Genomic DNA, 13,293 nt, shown 5'->3' on the forward strand with positions numbered 1-13,293 from the left:
TTAAATATGTTATCCCAGAGGCGCTCCCACCGTCGCTCATGGGCTCAGCCCGGGCCGGCAGCGGGGCCATCTTGGAGCCGCCTGGCACTGCCTCTGTCGCACACGGCGGGGAAGCTTCTGGCAGCTTCTCACAGAAGCCACCCCTGCAGCCCCTCCGCTACCAAAACCGTGTCACGCAAACACAATACAGAATTAATTCTTCCTGACCGTACCTTCTTCTGTGCCTCCTTCACGCAGAGCTGTCCCCCTACAAAGAGCCCCTGGGTGCAAAGCTCTTGGCAGGGTTAACACTTCCTTCCCATGGCTGCTGCTGCCCACTGACACTTCGTCCTTCACGGCCCTCACCTGCTTGCCCGAATTTTCCTTCTATGCTATGAACCACTAGTCCTCTGTCCTGAATTCTGCCTTGTATCTCCCTCCCTTCTCTTGGGCTTCATCTCTATCGTATTACTCTTTAACCTCTCTTTTGAGGTTGCGGATCCTTTCCCTTTCTGCCCTTGCTTTTATGGTTTACTCCAAAGTTCCCAGCTTTTGCCCTAACGGTGCTCTCAAGTGCTCATCTCCGAGTCACTGATGTCAGTCAGCGGGGTAAATGGGACCCCAGGACCTGAGGAGAACAGGATGCCTCACCGTCTTCCAACACTAAAACTCCGTTTTTCCCCCTAGCTAGCTACTTTTTGTGCAGGGGCAGCCCAGGACCTCAACGGGATCAGAGGTGGTAATTAGGGACACAAGCGTACGCTGTTCTTTCTGCTTTAGCCGTGCCAGTGGACATCGCGGAAGCAAGAAGCAGCTCTGCGCCCCGACAGTGTAAGCAGTGAACAGCTAACCGTCCACTAACAGGAAACAGCAACTTTCTCAACCCAAAGAGGGAGGTAGACTAAGAGAAACATTGGCTGCAAGGATTTTGATTAAGAAACAGTCAAAGAATAAAGTTTGCCTCTGTGCTAGCCAACATTTGTTCCCAAGAACACAGTTCCTACGGCAAGAAGTTGGGGACTATTTAAGCCCCGCCAAATGGGTTTGTTCCCTTTGACGTTAAAGAAACACCACAACGGGAGACTCTCTGAAACGGTCCCATTTTCCCTACTTTACTCGGCAGCAACGCAGAAAAAGGGAGGTGCTCAAGCTGGACAGGTTACAGAGCGCCATGATGTTGACGTCACGCGCTGGAGGTGCCCTCGGCAACCCCTGGAAGGTAACATTCCAAACCACCTAGCAACTGCCTTCGTCGGTTCAACAAGCCTGCAGAAGGTACCACACCTCCTGCCTTCAAGCGTCTTTCGCTGTCGGCTGGAGTTTTTCTTTCAAGGAAGAAGCAGAGCTAAGGTCCTGAAGGTCCAGTTTTTGAGAGAACACTACTGCTTTCAGGACAAGATTGCCTGCCGTTACTAAGAGGGAGGACGAGAAGCCCAAGAGGTGAAAATGGGCGCAGCTGGGAACGTCCCCGACTTCCGTTTTCATTCCCCCTACGCACAGGTAAATGCTGTAGATTTTACAGTGCTTTGTAACCTTCATTTTCTTGATATACCCGTGTTGAAAGGGAGGCTTACTGTGTGAAGTCTCAAGTTGATACGTCCCTCTCTCTGGCTCATGGCAGCACCCCGACATCAAACTGCTCCTTTTTGGAAGTGCTAAGAGCTAAGATAATCTGAACCACGGACAATTGCTCCTGTGAACTGGGTTCAGATACTCAAGGAACACAGAGTTAAAAATCGCGCATAAAGATCACCCATCTCTTTCTTAATGAATTGACACGACGCTGATTCTGCATAAACGTGCCATGTTTATAGCTTCTGCTTACAGCAACTACCTGGATTTCTGTAAAGTCGGTTACTTAGGAGAAAGTCCTTCAAAATGGGTCCGTCCTCCAAAGAAATACTTCTAGTCCGCCTAGTAAAAATCCAAGGGTGGGTGTAGGGCTCTTCCTTCTTGCATCCGCTTCAGCATCAGGCACTGAGGCGTTGACGCCTGGGAGATGGGCTTTGGCTCCAGACCCCAGCGTGTCTCGGGGCATGGCCCACTTGTGCTGGCTACAGTCCAAAAGTGGGGGGGGGGGGGGGTGGGGGGTGGAGATGCTGCTCCTAGACCCAGCTCTTAAATGTCTGCACCCGAGTGAAACTTACCTTCAAATAGTCACGCTTGAAGATCCTTGGGCTTGTTTTCCTTTAAAAAACTACACAGAAACTCATTCGGAATTAACCCTCCACCTGGCATTTACAGCTCTCAGCTGGGATGGAGTTCACAGCCAGGACATGAACCTGAGTTTCTACTGGTCGCCCTAATACTGCTGTCCATGGACTACTCTATCACCTCCGCCATTAATTAAACACAAAAAGTTTGAAAAGAGGAGATTCACACTTAAGGCAGCCACTGGCCTATGGGAATCTAGTGTGACTTACCCACAAAGTCATCTTCCTCGTGAGGCTTCCAGGTGCCGACTGTCCCTGTGAAAAACCTCTTGGCTGTGACACTGTGTGCTCAGAACGGAGACGGGCGACAGGGTCACATCTGTTCTGCGGGTTTAGAGACAGGGTGTCACCGTTTGAGCTCAGAGGGCAACGGAGCACCACGCAGCCGCTCACTGCCCCCTTCCCTCCCAGCGCTGAGAAGGGGAAAATAAGCAAAGATGCTGCTCACCCCCCCCTTCCCCCCCAGCGCTGAGACAAAGGAAAGCAAAAGACCCAGGAACTTGACATAAGGACAAGGAGGGATGAGCTCAGCCTTTAAGGCGCAGGCAAAAGACAGACTCGTTAAGGGAAGGAAAAAGGGATGCCAATTTAATACAGACACTAACACCACCACCCCTTAAACAGACAGAGTAGGACCGTGACAACCACTGCATCTTGAAAACACCTTTCCCCACCCCTCCTTTCTTCCCGGGCTCAGCTTTGCTCCCGGTATCCCCACCTCCCCCCGGCAGCGGCGCAGGGGGCAGTCAGTCCTGCTGCTTCTTCCGCCTCAGCGAAGAAAGGGCCAAGTCCCTTCAAACACACTCTTGAGTCTGCAAACAAAAGGGACTTTCTTCTGCGACTTGACGTTTCCAATGGGAATTGGAACAAAACGGGTTTTTGCCTCCTTTTGAAGTCCAAGTCTGACAAGTCTGTACAAGGATTACAAACTCCCAAATTTTCAGTTTTTCTCTTTTGGCTCGGAATCTTTCTGAGTTTTGCTTCTTACTCCTTATTTTCCCATAGACCCATGTCCTTTAAAGAGTAAGAGAGTACTAGTGTAAGATTTGCACTTGTCCTGCAGGTCTCATTTGAGATTGACCCCATTACCCCACTGTGCAGGAAAGGAAACTCAGTCACGTGTCAATTAAGCCACTAAAAACGTTTTTTTCTTCCCAGCATCTCATGAAAAGTCTGCAGGACACTAAGTAGACTGCTTTACCCCTGTTCTTATCTAGGAACAGTTGTACCTCATGAAAGCTCCATTGACCTAACTCAAGATAACTTCAGAGATACCTGGAGCTTAACAGAACTTTAAACATAACTTTAAAGGTTCCTCAATATCAGAACGGGGGCCCACAAAACCTTAGTCCCATGTTCACAGCAGTACACCACGCTGTGTGTATCCATTCAGGCCATTTTTATTGTTCCATTTACAACATCTGAAAACTCTTTTCTCCCGCAGCAGAAGTACCACGACATCTCCTGTTTCTGGGAAAAACAACCCCGAGGCTGTCTGAGGATCAGCTGTGCTTTCCATCACAGCAAACCTCGGCACATCAATGGACTTTTTTTGCCACCTACTAACAGTGAGTAAAAATATCTTATCAACAATTTGTTCACGGGACTAAGTAAACACGCAAAAATGTCCTTCCGGTGCTTCCATCACCTAGACTGAGGTCAAGAAATGCACCGTGGCAAATCAGTCAGGTAAGATCTGCTATCGCAGCAAGGCCAAGGCAAAGCAAGGAATTGCACTGGCATTTGCATAGGGGCGCCACATTGATTTTTTTTTTAGCTGTCACGTTACGAATCTTCGTAGCTACCAGTTACGTGAAAGACGAAGCCACAAGCGGCACTTTAGATCCACGGAGTAAAAACGTTGCTTTACTTGGGTATTTGCTAGACGAAATCTCTCTAGCAGTCAGAATGGCCAGTAGGCAGGTAATCGTTTGAGAGCAACGAAAAGTAGCCTGTGTGGTGGGGGGAGGAGGTTGGCAGGGCCACTAGCAGCAGTAGCTGTTGATAGAGCACAACACGTTACGCGGATGAGACACCCCTTCTATAGGTAACGTCAGATTACAGTCCTCTGTGTGGAGATGTATGTCCAGTTCAGCGCTCTGAAAGCATTTTTCAGGCTTGAACATTGGATGCGGGCTACTGAAGTACAGCCAGACTTTGCAAGGCAGTACAACGTCTGAAAATCAGAGTATTGATGGAAAAAAACACCATTACAAGTTGGCGTCTTCTCTCCTTGGGCTTTTCCAAGAGGAGCTCTTGCCTACCAGGAGTCCTGGCAGACAGCCGGAACCTGGAATAGGGTAAGAGTCCAGGGTGGGGAACCAACACAGATGTCAGAAACTGGGCGGAAGCAGGCGTGACAGCAAGTCAGCATGACTTGCCATAGAAGCACCAACAAGCGGACTAAAATAGAGTTGTTCTTGGGCCTCCTCTCCAGAGCTGGAGACGGGTGTCCTAAGAGAAGTCCAGAAAGACCTCTACTCAGAAGCAAGCGCCTTGTGTTCCCGAAATCTTCTTAAACTCATAGGAGTTGGATTTGGCTTACAGTCCCCGCAGCTAGTTAATACCCGATTCTGGACACTGACAAAGGCTCGATCAAGTTCAAGTGCTGTATCTTACTTTCTCTTGCATGAGATACAACAAATCTCATCTGCAGTAGCGTTCTTAAAATGGCTTGAATCTCATCCACATGCTGCTGCTCACAGGCAAGCAAGAGAGGCACAAGAACAGCAACCACGGCAATACAAGAAAATGCCCACGCTGCATCTTCTGCCTTTAAAACCCCAAAAAACATCCAATATCTTTAATGCAGTGCACGGAATCCTGCTTGTATCTAGAGCTGCACGTTGGTCGGCTTGAACGATACAAAGAGGCTCACCATCTTTCATCATTTTTCATTTCAGTCCCTTGCATTTCCCGGCTCTCAGAAAATGCTGTCCCAGTACCAAAGGAGTTTTGCTGCCAACATCACCGGTAGATACAAATTTCTAAGGGAAAGAGTATCTTTTATGATTCTCCTCTGATTAAGTGTAAATCACTGTCAGGAACTTCATGGTCTTTCTCAAAATCAACACGTTGTACGCAGTAAAGAGAGGTGCGATTCAGAAAATGTTGACAGCAAGAAAAGCTCCCCAAGCTAAAAATGGGTAATCCTGGGCTTAGCGCTGCTAACTGCTTCAGAACTGATGCCACGGGCAGGGATACCGGCCTGCCTGTTCTTCAGCCTGTTTAAAATGTTCTCACAGGTGGGGTCCTAAACTCACTGACTCCCTGCAGCCCAGGTATTACTAATCACAGGGTTCCCTCTGTTGTCAATAACTGCAAAGGGACTGGAAGAATGAAGGTTACTGACTGAAATTAATCTCTCCACCAGCTGGAAGAGACACCCAGCCTTTCTCAAAGGCTGTAGAATGATCAAAATGTTCCTCTTCTCAAAAGGCTTCACTCAGCACTGCCTCACCTGTCCGTTCGGAGGAGCCGGTACCTGTGCTCTTCCCTGCTTTCTGCAGCTGCAAGATGCTCTTTTGCCAACCTCCGCAGGCGGCTTTCCCTAGAAGGCACAGTCTGTCTGTGTAACGATGCCTTCGGTGTGAGAAGGATTTCAGAACTACACCTGCTGGTCTCAACCTGGATTTCATATTCTAGTTCCCTCCTAACAAACACCATGTTCTTTTCTGCAGATACCCCACTGCAACAGGGTAGCCAAGAAGAGATCCTGCACCCAGCCCCCCATCAAGAGCCACGCAGACATCAACAGCACATTCCACTGCCAATCCACCCTCCGCTCATCATAAACCTCGGGGATGAAGAGGACGACGAAGATGATGAGGAAGAGAACTGTAAACAACTTTTTTCTTTCTTTTACAAGGAAGTAGAATGGGGGGGTTTTGACACTTCACAGCTGATTGAGTCAAATAACCATTACAATTTTAGAAAAGAGTTGTTGACAAGTTTTTGAAAGAGGTTTCCAGCTAATCCCCAAGTTATCGGAACCGGTAGTCACCAGATGTGAGTCAGGCAACATTTCCTAACTCCTGTGAAATGCCTGGCTGTATAGCTCAACAGCGGTATAACTCACAAACCTCTTTTTCATTAAATAGAGCTGAAGTCACAGGTTTGTTCACAAAAGATAGTGGTGTGACTTCAACTTCAATAATTTCTTCAACTGCTTGCCTAAACTCTGTGGGCAGTCTCATTTTATTACACAAAGTTATTCTTAAATCTAGCAAAGAGAATCCATACAACACTCTTCACATAAACTGAATGTCTAGGTCTATATGTTTTTATATACACACATATATATATACTTATTTAATTTTTTAAAACGTTGTTAAACTGTTGAATGCGCCTCACTCAGAGACACGAGATTCACAGGGAAGGAACGAATCGCACATTCCCGGAGAGGGAAAGCGAGAGCGCGACCTACTCTCACGTGCGCACTCCGCAGACTGCTGTGCTAGTTCTCAGGCAGCCACAAGCTGCTCCTCCCTTTCCCCTGCCCTTCAGGCTGGCCGGCAGGGCTGCCTGTTCAGGCTTCCTAACTCGGTTTCAGTGCGAGTAAGCCACGGGAACCTCAACAATATAACAAGTAGGGCTTTGCTAATCCTAGTAGCCTTACCTGAGACGGCCAACGAGCGCTCCCTTCGCCAGCTCTGCTGGCAGACATTGCAGGAGAGCAACTCCGGGCAGAGGTTTTGTGACAAGCACTCCCTGGTGACATGTTTCATCACAAGATTGCCTTTGGGGGGTAAAAGAAGGACCATGAGTACTGAAGATCTTTTGGAATCAGTTTACAGCAACAAACATTTGCTTCTTAATATGTGTCGTGACTGCAAGTCCACTGCACGTGGAAATACCCAATAGCAAGGAATCCATTTTCTGGCCAGAAGCAGAGCTTGCACTCAGAAAAAAAAGAAGGACTGTGACCAAAGTGCATTTCCTTATGGTGGTTGCTTATTAAGAATTGCCGAACGTCTTTGTACAGCTGTCTAGTAACCCTTGAAAAATATTTCCTACAGATGTTCCTAACTGGGTGCCGAAGACCGATGCAGATATAGAAGAGGAAAGAGCAATAAAGGAAATATGCTACAAATCTGGTAAATACAAACTTAGTCACTCTTTCCTAAACAGCAGTGCCGCCAATATAGTAAACGTTGTCCTTTTTTTGGTTTGGTTTTTTCCCTTCCCTCTTGGGGTGTGTTTAGGAGAGTATTACAGGATTCAGCCCCCCCGCGAACACCAGTCTACAAACGCTGAGTCTTCACCTCGGGAAAAGGAGCTGTTACCCTCGGAAGCTACCAACCGAGACGTGCAGAAAGGCAAGTACTTTTCATCTGCTTGGACAATGGTTACCACTTTGAAAATTACTGTTACAGGGAGAAACTATCACAGAGTTTGCCCCTCCTCCCCACTTCTCAGATTTAGTGTCGATAAAAGACAGCATATTACAAAGAGCATAAAAACACTTCAGTAATTCCCCCCATCTCTCTCTCTCTCTCTCTCTCTCGTGTCACACACGTGGTGACTACCTGTATCGACTGTAGGTGCAAAAGGTACAAATGGGCTATTAACCCCACGTGTACTTTCCTGAGATACACAACATAGGTCTCGCATCTAGTTTTTCGTCACGATCAAGATTTGTGTAGCCTAGTTTTAGCAATGTAGTTTCCATTCCCCACCAGGCCGTGCAGGCACTCTTACGGGGCTATTTATTGCATCCTAAGACAGTGCCAAAGAAAGGGGAGACCAGTCCCTTTCCCAAAGGTGCTCTGGGCTCTCTGCTGGCTGTCTTGGCTGTCCAGATGATGAAATGCAGCCACACAGCAAACTTTGCTGTAACTAAATTCAGATTAAATAAATACCCCCTTCAAGTGCCTTCCAAGAGATAGTAAGAGAGAGTTCCACTTTCTTTTGAATGCTAGGCTTCATCCAACATAAGGCAGGACAAAGAAATACAAATTCAGAAATACTTACCTCCTATATTTTGTTTCTCCTTCATTCTGGAGCAAGCGGCATGACTGAAAAAAAAAAAAAAAAAAATCTGTATTAGTTCTTTTACCAAATAAGCAATAGTAGAATTCCATTTGAGGAGAGAGCATTATGTTCTGACTATAAAAACACACCAGACTCACCAGTAGAGCAGTCATCAGAAATTGCTGCACAGAAATATGACCTGCTACTTTCAATTAGAGAAAAAAAAAAAACAAACTATTTTCACATTAGTGTCAATTTCAGGGATAAAATCTTGATAATGCTGTTTAATGTAACGCAGATTTGAGTAGGGTGATGCGCTGGTAAAAAATGGAATGGAAAAACTGTCTCCATTTCGAACCATGCAGCCTAAATTGTTCAACAGAATTGGGCAAAGTTATTTTCTTCTTCTTTCTGCATTTCACAGGTTTCTTATTAAATTGTTTTTATAAGCCATTTCTGTTGAATATTTCTATACGTTTAGACTACAGACAGGGAAATCCGTACGGAAGATACGGACACAGCTTGCCATATTTATCTGTATTTCTAATTAGATACGTTCAGAGAGAAGGACAGAGGTGCTTCCCCAGAGCATTTCTTCAAGTTGAGGTTTCACTCTTGAGGTTTTAGGTACGAGGGTGACATGCACCTTGAATATGCCACATATTATTCCATCGGGTAGGATCCATCAATGTCATTCATGAAAAGCGAGAAGCTAAAGAATGAGCAGGTGGCTGTAGCTGGTGCCTCACTTTGGAGCCGGGGTCTCCTTAACCTGCCTATTATGGTATTTCCTTAGAGAGCACGGCAGGTTACACACCAGGTGCTCGACTTGCACTCGGCAGGATCCAAAGAACTAACCAAAGAGAAAGAAGCATAGAAGATGAGAGGTTAAAGGCAACTGCACTAAACTAATCACCAGCTCCCAGAGGCGGGAGGAAGAGAATGGCAGTGCCGTTCCCTGTGCTTACCCACAAGCAGCTAAACCCTTCTTTCTCTTGCCTTTCCAGGTGATGGCAATACAATTCCTACAACATTTCGTAATGCAAAAAAAGAGCAGCAGCGTTCAGGAAGCAGAGTAGCAATTGAGGATATTCCCAGAACAGACCGCAGAGCCTTTGAACATGCAGGTAATGTACTTCAGCACTGGCTTCTCATTGCTGAGCATCGTGTGCTAAATAAAAAATCACTGAATGTATTTGGACTGGGCTACCCACAAAGAACAATTTTTTAATCTTGTTTTCCAGCCAGGATGTCAATTCCTGAAGAACAGCACAACAGTTTTGTTTGGTTTTTCCCTTTTAGGAATTCACACTTCAAACCCCAGAGTAAAACCAAGCTACCAGCAAAGGGCTCAAAGGAAGGGGGATGAAACTGATTCTTCTCGTCTGTGTGTCACACAAACGGGCAGAAAGTCTTCTGTCCCACCTCCAGAACCTCGAAGGAAGGCCTATGTCGTCTACCGCAGCGTCACTGCCAATCAAGAACCAAAGTTCAGTGAAGCTACAGGTGGGCTCCTGCTTACACTGCATTCTTAAAACGCCTCAAACGTGCCTGTCCGTGTTGTGCTGCTTTCGATTGGTCCCTGCAGGTGAAAATTCAGTTATTTGTGCCTGAATATGGACAAGAGTCCATTTGATCCAGCACCGTTTTCACAAACAGACTGCCGCAGTATCCGCAGACAGAAACGTGAAGCTTTATAAAGCTTTACAATTTGTCAGGCAGAATAGTCATGAACACTAATTTAGCACCTCCGTAGCAGAAAGCCACTTCTCCGCCCCACAAGCAGGCATGAATGCAATCATGTGCCACGGTGCACAAACATACCGATCCCCACTTCTCACAGCATCTTTTAGGTCTTGTTCAAACTCCTGCCAGCAATTTAAATGCAGCATAAATGTTTGCGATTTATGTTCATTTTGTTCACATTATTTACGTGGGACAGAGGACTGAACTCCTTCTTCCTGCCATTCATTCAGGATGCTATTTCCCTTCACCTCTTTTCCACCCGTCCTCTCGATAGCACCTGCTCTGTCATAAAGTTGACAAGAAGCCTACAGGTGGGATTCCGAGTCTTGTATCCTTCTGGCAATCTGTCTTGGATGTAACCATAAACGTACAGCTTTTGCTTTACTGATCGGCATTTTTGTCCTAAGAGCAACCAGCAGCATTTTTGCTACCTTTCTTTTCAGCAGTACCCGAGCCACACGGTCCGAGATGCCCCAAGCAAAACAATCACCTCGACACAAAGACAAGACTTGGCACCCAAACGCAAAACTACGGTAATACTTACGTGTAGTGTATAAACTGACAACTTCAGGATTATTGTGGAATTAATCATTTGAATTAACGGAATTAAGGTGGCATTAAAAGAACACCAGAGGATTAATAATATTCATTTTTCAGCCCGTTTTACAGAGAAGGGTTAGTCCTCGGGCAGCGTACTCTGATGCAAAATCAACTGCCCAGCACAAAAACACAATACTGCCTTGTGCCTTCTTCACAAGCAGGGATAAGACAGGACATTGCCTTATGGACTCCTTTAATCTAAAAGCAACTGATGCCTTCGGGCAGATTTTCAACACAGGAACGTCCCCTTTGTTGCAGTCAAGGATGTCCATGGCGGGATCGCCTCACTGGGAAGGTCCTGTGAGCCCCCTGGGAACGCTGCGAGATTACCAATGAGCTTTAAAACGACTAGAGAGGGAGTCTGTACTCAATACTAGCTGGTATTTCAGAGCTGCTGTGGGATTCACCCCATGCATTCATTGCTCCTTCAGCTAACGTCATACTGAATTCACCTATCAGGCTCAGGGAGTCTTTCCTGCCATTGCAGCTGAAATTAAGAAACAATGTCTGTGTGTTTTCTACAGACAAATATCATCAGGATCCTCCAACTCACCGACCTGGAGGAAAAGAAATCCACACGGAAAAACACGCTCTCACTTCAAAACCACCATTCAGGTAGGTAACTGCTCGATACAATTCCCTCTTTCCAGTAAAAGCACCAGGTCCCTCCCCACCTGTGTTTCAGACCCCCCAGTCGGCCCCGCTGTCAGTGCTGCCCTGAGCTGACCCAGGGCACTTCCACACGCAGCACTGGGCCATTCGGATTCCCGTCAGAGACGCAAATCCTCTTGAGGCACCACGGAGATGCAAAGCACCTCAACCCACCTTCGGGAATCCCTCGCCAGCCTTGCTACCAGTTCTGGTTTCTTTGTGCAACCACCACACGCTTCTCAAGCATCTGCTTGGGAAGGTTTAGGAGGAAAAATACTCGCGTGGAACCTTTTGAAACATGGGTGGATTATATTAGGATGAAATGATTTTTTTTTTTCTGTTGCTTCTACAAGCGTTGAAAGCGTACTTCTGAAAATGCTTCTGAGAGAGCATGTTGTTTTATTCTAGGAAATGACGCACAAAATGGCCTGTCTCTCTATTTTGACAGCAGAGCCAAGAAGACATGCGAGTCAACACAAAACGAGAAAGCCAACCTACACGGGAGAAAGAGATGAAGCGAGTGCTTCCATCGACAAGAAAAATCAAAGTTGAAACAAGGCAATTAGCAACCGGAAAATCCAAAGATGATTAAATTACGAAGTCTGAAAATCCCGTCTAGGAAGTGCACTAGAACGTTCAAAACTTCAACAGCCTTCGATAGATGTACAAAGTTTAATCTGTTATGAACATCTGACAGCTCAATTTATTTGTACAGACTATGTTTTAAGGCATAATTCCTGTTACGAATAAATACTGTTGGTTTCCCTTAGCAGTCTCAGAGACCTTTTAATGTAAACAACAATAAGTGATGCATTCTAGAAAGTGCAGTTAGGCCTCCCTCTCCTTAACTGAGAGAAGAATAGAAAAATCTATTTTGAAATCAAGGACTAAGCGTCTTGAAAATGTTTCCTCCCCTCTAACTAGACATCGCCGTTTCAAATTGTAGTACCCGATGCCTTGCGGCAACACGGTCTACGTTGTCTGCCTGAGGCAATTTAAAATCGTACTCAGAGGGATACTGTGTCCAGTTAGATAAGCCCTGGCCTAGCCCTTATCTAAGAGCGCAGCGACAGGTTCTCAGGTGAACGTCCTTTCTGTCTGACAGTGGAAATGACGAATAGACTTGGCTTCTTTGGGAAAATCCTGTCAGAGCTCAAGTGACCAAAACGGGGTGACTTTTCCACGGACGGGAGGTGCAGGGTGTGCTGGGCCATAGTCGCAGGCCCATTCAGTGCTGCACAACTTGGGCCTCCCAGCATCTGAATGGTTGTAGGATTAGCTACACTGTCCTCCTTTCCTTTTAAATGGCATCTCAGAAAACCAGCAGCTGAAGAGATGCTTTACACAATCCGAGGGCCTTTCCAAACCGGGATCATAAAGAACTAGCACCTCCCGATGCAATCTCACCCACCTCCCCATCCCGAAAAGCCACCCCAACAAGCCAAAGCCAAAAGAAAATCATTTTCTAGCATCTTAACATGCCCACATGCCCAGCACAGGATCGGGCTGACTGAGAGGCCCAGCTCAAGGGAAGGACACCGACCTTGGTGCCCGCAGGCTTGTTTCTCTCGCGTATTCTCACTCCTCTCTCCGGATGCCGCTGCTGCCCAGCAGTTTTCCCCCCTTCTTAAATATGTTATCCCAGAGGCGCTCCCACCGTCGCTCATGGGCTCAGCCCGGGCCGGCAGCGGGGCCATCTTGGAGCCGCCTGGCACTGCCTCTGTCGCACACGGCGGGGAAGCTTCTGGCAGCTTCTCACAGAAGCCACCCCTGCAGCCCCTCCGCTACCAAAACCGTGTCACGCAAACACAATACAGAATTAATTCTTCCTGACCGTACCTTCTTCTGTGCCTCCTTCACGCAGAGCTGTCCCCCTACAAAGAGCCCCTGGGTGCAAAGCTCTTGGCAGGGTTAACACTTCCTTCCCATGGCTGCTGCTGCCCACTGACACTTCGTCCTTCACGGCCCTCACCTGCTTGCCCGAATTTTCCTTCTATGCTATGAACCACTAGTCCTCTGTCCTGAATTCTGCCTTGTATCTCCCTCCCTTCTCTTGGGCTTCATCTCTATCGTATTACTCTTTAACCTCTCTTTTGAGGTTGCGGATCCTTTCCCTTTCTGCCCTTGCTTT

The 13,293-nt window shown here is 47.0% G+C and overlaps 1 pseudogene; it reads left to right on the top strand.

Annotated features, from left to right (window-relative positions):
- Window positions 1-1,425: 1,425 nt before the first annotated feature.
- LOC141920767 (uncharacterized protein C12orf50 homolog) lies at window positions 1,426-11,754 on the top strand (annotated as a pseudogene).
- Window positions 11,755-13,293: the final 1,539 nt, after the last annotated feature.

Source organism: Strix aluco, chromosome 1, assembly GCF_031877795.1.
Source record: "Strix aluco isolate bStrAlu1 chromosome 1, bStrAlu1.hap1, whole genome shotgun sequence".
Taxonomy (NCBI): Eukaryota; Metazoa; Chordata; class Aves; order Strigiformes; family Strigidae; genus Strix; species Strix aluco.